This window comes from Dromiciops gliroides, chromosome 4 (genome assembly GCF_019393635.1).
Source record: "Dromiciops gliroides isolate mDroGli1 chromosome 4, mDroGli1.pri, whole genome shotgun sequence".
NCBI lineage: Eukaryota > Metazoa > Chordata > Mammalia > Microbiotheria > Microbiotheriidae > Dromiciops > Dromiciops gliroides.
Window position 1 is genome coordinate 289,101,086 of NC_057864.1, and position 7,955 is coordinate 289,109,040.

The 7,955-nt window shown below is 39.0% G+C and overlaps 1 pseudogene; it reads right to left on the reverse strand.

Moving 5' to 3' along the window:
• Positions 1-6,560: 6,560 nt before the first annotated feature.
• On the reverse strand, positions 6,561-6,813 carry LOC122726803 (annotated as a pseudogene).
• Positions 6,814-7,955: the final 1,142 nt, after the last annotated feature.

Below are 7,955 nucleotides of genomic sequence, written 5' to 3' on the forward strand. Positions count from 1 at the left end.
TGTAGTAAGCAATTAACTATAAATGCTTTTAATTACAACAATACAAGAAAGAATGTATTTGCCTGGACATCTGCTGATTAGATCAAAATACCTTCCAACTGAAAACAGAATAGAATGCCTTCAAATAACTACTGAACCAAGCACCAAGGAGAGAAAGAACTAGGACATAATGGTGATTATGTCCAGTAGTTCAGAAGAGAGAACCAACAAGGGCAGAAACAATGCTTAAGGTTTCAGATACTACACGCTAAGATTGGAGCCATGGTGTCATGTACTTGATTCTATCCTCTTCAATGTACCTACCAGGGAAAAGAAATAAATGGTGTGTTTATCATGTTTTTGGAAGACACCAGTCTGGAAAGGGTAATATGTTAGATAACATTGCCTTCAAGAGCCAAAATTATTTCAACACAGTGGAACAGCTAAAACCAGAAGTGTGAAATTTTAAAGATAAATGTAAAGTTCTGCATTTTGGTAAAAAGAAAACTATTCACTTATGAGATGGAAGAAACCTGGCTGAAGAAAAAAGTGAATGTAAACTTAGGCAGTGTTTCTAGAGTAATTGGGGGGCTGGCCAATGAGTGCCCAGTCCTGGGAGTATGTGCAATAGGATCTGTCAGCAATCAACCCACATAGAGCCTTGAGGGATATGTTTATGGAAATACTTGATGTCATTTAGTAGAGATGTTCTGTTTATATATTCAGAGGATGTGTGGATATTCTGAAACCATTGCCTATCTGCTTAGTTTATAGCAGAAAAAAAAAAGCCTTTTAATTGACTGCTGATCTGGAATTGGGTATACATATATGCAAAAGATTCTATCCTTCTGAATTGACTTAGGTTTTTTTCTAGTGACAAGGCAAGGACTTCTGGAAGCCTGGAAACCTTTCATGAAGGGGGAGAGTAAGTCATTATTGACCTACTATCTGCACCTGGGGTGATATGAAGACATGAGCTCATGGCAGTTTATCTGTCTCTATTTTGTCTCATTCCTTCTTTCCCTTAGGTGAATGATTGTCAGAGATAGAACAGACTAGGGAATGAACTTGTGAGCTTCAAAAAGTAAGAAGAGCCATCAGAGGTACAGAAATGAGTTCATGACAAAATTTGCTGGAAGTCATGTCCAGGAAGGAGTGAAGTCCAGAGGAAAGGCATGTGGGATCCAGCATAGGAGTCAACCAACCTAGCACCTAAAATGCTATGTTGTTCAGGGAGAGGGTGACTCATCATATTGTGTTTGAAAGTGAATTGGGGGTGGGGCAGCTAGGTGGTGCTGTAGTTAGAGCACTGGCCCTGGATTCAGGAGGACCTGAGTTCAAATCTGGCCTCAGATACTTGACACTTACTAGCTGTGTGACCCTGGGCAAGTTACTCACCCCTCATTGCCCCACCAAAGAAAAAAAAAAGAAAAGAAAAAAAAGTGATTTGGGTCAGGCAAATGTTTTATAGCAACCCTTTTAAATTTGAGCCCACTCTCCCAAGGTATTGAAGCTGTAAGGGAAAACAATGTGCTGCAATTAAGGGATCTTTTTTTGTATTTTGGTCTTTTCAGTTTATATTTTTTAAAAAAATTAGTATTAATTGCTTAGCAACAATAGCAAGGAGCTATCACTGGTTAGATTATGTTGGAGCAGTAATCACTGATGATTCATATTGGGGGTAACACCTCAATGAATGTTTAAGTTTATAGCATTAAAAAGATATCTTCAATTCCTTAGGGTTACAGCCAGAACTCTGAGGGGATCATTTTTCATGGCTCTGGGAAATTGAACTGCTGGTTGAAATATGGAATAGGAAAGTAGACCCAACACCTATAAATGTTGCATTAAAAATTCAGGATCTAGAAGAATGGAAAGAATAAGTCCACTTTTCCTGATCAAGTCACACATCAAACACTGTGTTCATTTCTGGTAGGAAGATACTCAAAACAGAAAATATTCTGATAATCATGTTGCATAAGAAATGGTTAAAGACATTGGGTATGTCTAGTTTGGGGATAAAGTGGAGACTAAGGGGGGCCATTAGAATGTGATCCCCATGAGGGCAGGGGCTGTATGTTTGGCTTCATATTCCCAGTACTTAACCAGTGTCAATGCCTGGCACATAATAAGAATTTACTAAATGTCTAGCTAGCCTCTCTTTTCCTTCTAAGGCATTTCACTTGATAATCTTATCAGATCCCATGGATTCAATAACCATCTCCATATAAGTGATTTTTAGATCTATTTGTCTAGCCCTAACCTCTCTCTTGACTTCCAGTCTTATATCTTCAACCATCTTTTGAACATCTCTAACTGGATGTTCCATAAACATTATAGAATTCTGCCTCATTTAAATTCAATTCACATATAAATCAAGACATTGTTTGTGATGTCATTGGTCTTCAAATATAATGGACAAACAATAATTCCAAAATTGAATTATCTTTACCCACAAACCCTCCCCTCTTAACTTCCCTATTATTCTTTTTTTGCGGGGGAAAAAAGGGTTAAATGACTTGCCCGGGGTCACACAGCTAGTAGGTGTCAAGTGTCTGAGGTCAGATTTGAACTCAGGTCCTCCTGAATCTAGGGCCAGTGCTTTATCCACTGCACCACCTAGCTGCCCCACTTCCCCATTATTCTTGAGGGCACTATCTTCCTTCCAGTCACTCAGATTCACAACCTATGTGTTATACTTGACTCCTTACTCTCTGTCACCCCTCTTATCCAATCAGTTATCAAGTCTGTTATGTTTACCTTTGCAATATTTCTCTTATATACACCATTCTCTCCTATCTATCCACTTCCACCACCCTAAGACAGGTTCTCATCACCATATCCTAGACTACTGCCATAGGCTGCTGGCTGGTCTCCCTGCCTCAAGTCTCTCCCCACTCCAATCCATTCTCTTCTCAGCTATTAAAGTGATCTTTCTAACATGTAAACCTTCATGTCACCCTCTATTCTTTTTTGTCACTGCTTTATTCAATAAGTTGCAGTGGGTCCCTATTCCTTCCATGTTAAAATACAAAATCCTCCTTTAAAAGTTCTCCATAATCTGGCCCCCTTCCAACATTTCCAGACTTCTTATCCCTTACTTGCCCTCCCAGCCACCATGTAGTATGCAAGCCAGTGACACTGACTGCACCTACACCTTGAAGATACTCTGCCACCCATTTCTGAGCATTTTACTAGCTGTCTCTCATGCCTGGAATTCTTTTTCTCCTCATCTTTGCCTACTGACTTCTTTGGCTCCTTTTAAGTATCACCTAGTGCCTCACCTTCTGCAAAAAAAAAAAATCTTTCCCAGTCCTCCTTAATCTTTGCCCTTTCCCTCTGAGATTATCTCTAGTTTTTCCTTTCCTTACCCCCTGGGGGGGGGTGGGGAAGAAAGAGAAAGAGAAAGAGAGAGAGAGACAGAGACAGAGAGACAGAGACAGAGAGAGAGATCTTGTCTATACATAGTTGTTTGCATGTTGTCAATGTGTTTTGGCCTTTCTTTGTATCCCCAACATTTAGCACGGTGTGGCACATAGTCGGTACTTAATAAGTGCTTGCTAACTAATAATATTAGCACCTTGCATTTATGTAGTGCTTTAAAGTTTGCAAAATGCTTTGTGTATGTTATTTCATTTATTCTTCCCAACAACCCTAAGAAGTAGGTGCTCACTTTATAGATGAAGAAATTGAGACTGAAAGGGTTTAAGTGATCCAGGATCACACAGCTAGTAACTATCTCATACAGGATTTGAACTCAGGTCTTCCTAACTCTCAAGCCATTGTGCCATCTAGCTGCCTGAAGATAAAGATCCTATAAGTGAGGGAGTCAGAACTTGAATCAAGATATGATTCCAAATCCAATGTTCTTCCTACTACATGGTATAAAAGATATGTAACATATCTTGTAGGTATGTTTTACACCCCATACTAAATTTTTTAGATCTCTTCCAAAGGCTAAGATTTATTAATTCTATGAGAATATGAGATTAATGAAGATCTCAGGATCACTTGGCCTGTGCCTTCTGAGCACAGTGTGAGCCACAGAGTAACTACTCAAAAAATACTTATTCATTGACTAATAGATTATTGATGGTGTAAATAAGTAATAAGATTTGGGAGGGGGGACAAGAGAAGGGAATGGAGAAACTCTCTGTTTGCTATTTATTAGTGGCCAAAATAATATGCAATATATTAACAGTATGAAAGCTACAAATAACGTCCCTTTTTCCATGCTTGTCAAGAAAGTCAAAGTATTTAGGTTGAAGAAAGAAAAGAAATCAAAGGGTTCATGTTAGCAGAAGGAGGAAACAAAAGAAAGGCCCCAGCTTCCAATTTAAACCGACTGCGTCTCTTTCGGTATTGCTGAGAGAAGGTATTTGTGTCCATGATACAACTGGGTTTGGCTTAATGTAGTGCTTTTCATGGTCAAGCTATCCCCAAGCACTTAATCTAAGCACTCTAAGTCAGGCCATAGTAATGGAAGGACCAAATTGGGAAATGCACACAACATGGTGTGTGCCAGCATTGCTTTCAAGCAGACTTATGCCTATCGACCTACTTATTTCAAAGGATCAAGTGCCAGCACCATGGGGTCATCCCCTCCCCTTCCTGAAAAATGCTTTCAGACTCTGTTTTCAGAGCTTTGAGAGCATGAAATTGTCTTCTACTCTCTCTTCTCCTGTCTGTTTTCAAGTATGTCATTTCTTTTAATGGTTTTTTTTTTTTTAGAATTTGTATTTTGGGGGCAGCTAGGTGGCTCAGTGGATAAAGCACCGGCCCTGGATTCTGGAGGACCTGATTTCAAATCAGGCCTCAGACACTTGATACTTACTAGCTGTGTGACCCTGGGCAAGTCACTTAACCCTCACTGCCCTGCAAAAAAAAAAAAAAAAAGAATTTGTATTTCACCATATATGTTCCTTTACCTCACAGACATTCCCAATTCTGAAGCTTCTTAGGAAACTGTCACCCCCTCTCTATCTGTCCAGAACTTCTATTTTTCCTACCTGATGTTCTAGAAAGAGAACCAGTCCCAAACACATTACAATTATCCCTTCCACATAGAAACTTTCCTCATCTCAGTTTTGATATATGACAATCAGCATAAGAAATTAAATGGGAATTTGGGGGAAGTTTTGTGGAAGCCACAGGTGATATTTATAAAGCTTGTACAAGCCAGCAGACAACACAGAGCCTATGACCAAATACTTAACTGAAATTTTGCAGTAAGCTACTGTGAACACCCCATAAAAGAAGAAGAAAAAAAAATCAGACTTCTTCTCTGGTAAAAAAGGAAAGCTGAAAAATTTTACATGGATTTTCTAGACTGTGGAGGCACCTCACTCTTAACCCCACCTGCCCAAGCATGGAAGGGATAACTGTATACTTTCTGCTAACCCTGTATACTTTCCCCTGTATGAGTCACTCCAGCATAGGGGAAATGGCCAGCATTTGATCATGGGGTAGGAAAAAACATTGTGAGTTAAGCAACCCCTGGGCCAGCCAGAGTGTAAGACAAGTCTACTCTGTACCTTGTCCTTTGCCTCAAGAAAGGCTTCTCAAAGGAGGTCAAATGAGCTTAACCTTGAAGCTGTCCAATATATTTTGGACAGCTACTGCATAGAGATAGTAAGATGGGCTCAGAAATGAAGAGGAGAATGGATGGGATTATGTTTGGGAAATTACTCTATACTTTAAACAATTCAAAACTGCTTCCTTACACACATGCACACACACCTCATTTATCTTCTGCTATTTGGCTATGTATCATGGAAAATCACCCTCTCAGAAGAAGGAAAATTGCAGGTGACCCAAAGGGCAATAAGAAAATTAATGGTCAGCATCAATAGCCTGCATGATATTACCAATGATAAATTACACAAAAGAAGTGGCATAAAAGATATTATATAAGAAATACCTGATTGGAAAAGGTGCCTGGCTAGTCACCTAGTGATATTATATTCCCTTAGAATCAGAAAACTCTAAAAAGCAAAGGTGGGAAAGGAGAGCATTTGAAGAATGGAAAGACATTATACAAAGGCATGGAGGTGAGAGATGGATTATCATGTAATGCAGAGTACAAAAAGGGGTGAAATGTGAAGTTGGTATGGAAGATAAGTTGAAGCGATACAAATGACAAAAAGAAACATTTGTATTGTAGGCTAGAGTCCATAGGAAACTACTGAAGCTTTTTGAGTAGGTTAGTGACATGGTAAGACCCATGCTTTAGAAATAGCAACCTGGGGGGGGGGTGCGGGGCAGCTAGGTGGCACAGTGGATAAAGCACTGGCCCTGGATTCAGGAGTACCTGAGTTCAAGTCTGGCCTCAGACATTTGACACTTAGTAGTTGTGTGACCCTGGGCAAGTCACTTAACCCCCATTGCCCTGCAAAAAATAAATAGCAATCTTTCCACCTCTAGAGAAAGAATTGATGTTGAATGAACACAGACTGAAGCATGCTACTTTGCATTTTCTTTTTTATATAAAATGCCTAAGATGGTAATGTTTTTTTGTTTGTTTTTAATACACAAAGCTGTTTTTCTGATTTATTAAGACATATTCCATAAGATTTCTTCAATTAGAAATTCTTTGAAACAATACCATCATTTTTTGCCAGCCAGAATATAGAGTCATCAGATTCTCCCATTCTAGGAATTGCTCCACAAATTGCCTAAGTTTTAAATTGGCCATTGAATCAGCCTGTGACCTTGTCAACCTCGGCCACGTTCTTCTGGATAGATGCGTGGTCCTTGGCCCCAATGATCCTGTTGCTCGGGGAACATTTCCGCAGCACTTTACAGGTCCACCAACTCGCCGGTGTTGTTCTGCATGTCGGCAACTGAGGGAACCGAGTGCAAACTTGAAAGCAGCAGAAGAGGAAGAGGAGATGGTAATGTTTTACATAATTGCACATGTATAACCTATATTTGATTGCTCACCACCTCAGAGAGGGGGGAGAGTAGGGAGGGAGGGAATGAAGGAGGGAAAGAATTTGGAATTCAAAATTTTAAATAAAGAAAGAAACAATACTAAAGAACCAAAAAAAAGAAACAAGTTGGCAAAGAAATAGCAATCTTGTACTTCTTTGGAAGATGGTTTAAGAGAGGGCATAGAAACTGAGGAAAGAGAAGAGAAAGCTGGGAAACAAATAAAGAGGCTATTACAGTGGTCTAGGTGAGAAAGAATAAAGGGTCAGAAGCTCTATCTGAGGATATAGGAGAAAAGATAAGGGAAAGGATGTGAGAAATGTTGTGGAAAGAGAATACAAGAATACTTAGAAATTGATTAGCTATAGGGGGTGAGGGAAAATGAAGTTGACTATTACTACTGGGTTTTAAGCGGCCACAACTGGAAGAATGATGGTACTTTTGATAGAAATAGGGAATTAAAGAGTTATGAGTTTAGCAGGAAAGATAATGAATTTTATAGTAGACATGTTGAGTTCAAGATGCCTATAAGGACATCCTGGTGGAGTAAATATTTAAAAGGCCTTCATTGAGGAGAAAGAACTTGAATTGTACTTAATGAATGGGTAACATATCAGTGGAAGAGAAAATGATGGCTAAGATGGCTATAAAGCCCATGCAAAGAAAGTCTGGAAGAAGATCTGGACTAGAGCAATACAAGCAGGGTAAATCTATGGTGGGGGACAATCCAATTTTGAAATCCCTGAAAGAACAATAATTTTCAATATATTTCAAAATGGAGAAAGAACCAACTGGTTGAAAAAAATCATGGACATTCTTATTGCCCAAAAATGTAATCAAGAGAACACTAAGCAACTGTCAAATCCACTTGTCTTTTTTCCTAAACTCTACCCAAATCATTATAATTTGATCAAAGATGTCCTTTTGCAAAATATGAAAAGGGGACACACACACACAAATTATTTTCTAAAGTAGGTCACCTTTTTTCAGGCACACAGCTGCCTAAAATAATGTTGAGAATATAATTTTCTACTTTTGTGATTAAA